We start from the raw sequence: 2052 nt of genomic DNA, 5'->3' as shown, positions 1-2052 counted from the left end.
AGGGCAGAGGAAAAGTCTTTCTTCCTCAGTGGAAGGGAAGGAGGAAATAAAAAAGGAAGAGTTAGGAGAGGGAAAAAAAGAAGAGAGGGGAAGGAGAAGGAGCTATCCTAGACAAGCATTGTCTACTGGAGTTTGATCATAGACAATGTTAAGCTATGTCTTACAGGGACTGGAGAGACAGCTCAGTAGAGTCCTTGCTCCTCTTGCAGATAAGATGTCAGTTCCCAGCCACACTTTGTGGCTCCTGCACAAGAGGGTCAGAAACCTTTTTTGTCATCCATGGTTACCCATACATGTGCACTACACTACACACAGAGAGAGAGAGAGAGAGAGAGAGAGAGAGAGAGAGAGAGAGAGAGAGAGAGAGAGAGAGAGAGAGAGAGAGAGCACAGTCAACATAGCACAGTGATTAAGAGCTGAAATCTCAGGTTCATATGTCAGTTCTTCTATTAGGTTCTGTGATCTTTAAGCTTGCTTTTTAGCAACTATCAAATTGAAGAAGCAATCCTTCCCCCATTAGTTTTGGGGGATATATGTAAATGAATTTTGTAAAACAAATTTTGTAAAACCACATAGAACTGGTTTGGAAGGCATAAAAATGCAAAATTGAGGAGGTCTTGGAGCGCAAGTAAGGCAGAGTTAGAGGGTAACTTGTGAAGCCTCAGCTATGAGAAACATTTTGTATTCAAACCATAACAGTTGACAATATCATATAGCACATATCAAACACATATACACATATACATATCTCACATAGTTAAGGACTCTCTGCCAAGGAAATGGTGCCATCGCTAATGAACTGGGTATTCCCACATCAACAAACATCAAGACAGTCTCTTGCAGACATGCCCACAGACTAACCTGACCTAGAGAAATCCTCAAGTGAGTCTTTTTTTACAAGTGATTCTAGCTTGTGTCAATTGACAGTTATAACTAACCAGGATAAGTAAATAGGTGGACTGCGATTTGAGTAGGCTCTACAAATAGTAGCTAGGGAACAGAGCTGAAGTCTCTTGTACAGTCAACAGTTCTTTGCTTATTATTTCCTTGGTGCATACATGGACATGGATGACATGTCCATGAGGGATGTTGCCCTCACAATTTAGAAGTCCTCCTCTTTATAGGGCCAAGTTGAAAGAACTTAATGCTTCCCTTAGTCTGGTGTGCCTGACAAGTTCTTGGACCTGGTTTTCCTGGTATGGTTTTAATGACTCCATGTGCTTGCATAGTCCCAACTTACTTTTATACATTTATAGGTTGGTATCTTTTTAATTTTAGTGATAAGTTAATTATCAGTCTGTGTCTCCTGGGTGGAGTCAGACAGATGGTATTGTTTATATGCTTACCATCGCCCTGTCTCTATATTTGTACTCAAAATGGAGCCAAATGATAGCTCTAAAAAAGAGTCCCTTGGGCAAGGCTCATCCTGAAAGCAAAACAAAACAAACCAAAGCACTGTGTTACCCAAGAGAGGGTAACAGAACAGGGCAATGCCTGACCGCAATAGCTACCCGTCTCACAACATAAGAAGTTGACTCAAACTCAGGGGAGCTTCCTAGTCAGTAAATAATTGCTATGTAGGACAAGTGGCACATCTTGATTCCATGAGAATAGGTGCTCCTGTGAATTTGGGATCCATCTAGCCCTATCCATTTGACTGTTAATATAGATCCCACAGGAGAAAATAACATGCATAAGTGTATAGTGTCCTTCACATCTGTGAATCCTTCCAACAATTATCAAATATGGAGAGATATGGAAACTGCAAATCTGTAATCAACTGAGCACAGTAGAGGTGGCTTGGGATATATGAAATTTGTGGCTGTCATTTGATGTGTCAACAGTCTTCTGAATGACTTTGCCCCAAAGTGTGGGCTTATGTTTGGGTCCTGTCAACACTGAATTGAATTTCAAGAAACTCGGTCAGAGTTGGATAACTGTTTCAGAATATGCTTCCAAACAATGAATCCATTGATGTCAAGATAGCCTTTTACAATCAGTCACAAGAGAGTGACATGGTTATGGGCAAATGTTTCAAGACAGAGCTCATCC

Source organism: Mesocricetus auratus, unplaced genomic scaffold, assembly GCF_017639785.1.
Source record: "Mesocricetus auratus isolate SY011 unplaced genomic scaffold, BCM_Maur_2.0 Super-Scaffold_100013, whole genome shotgun sequence".
Classification (NCBI taxonomy): domain Eukaryota; kingdom Metazoa; phylum Chordata; class Mammalia; order Rodentia; family Cricetidae; genus Mesocricetus; species Mesocricetus auratus.
Note: the sequence above shows the minus strand (reverse complement) of the source record.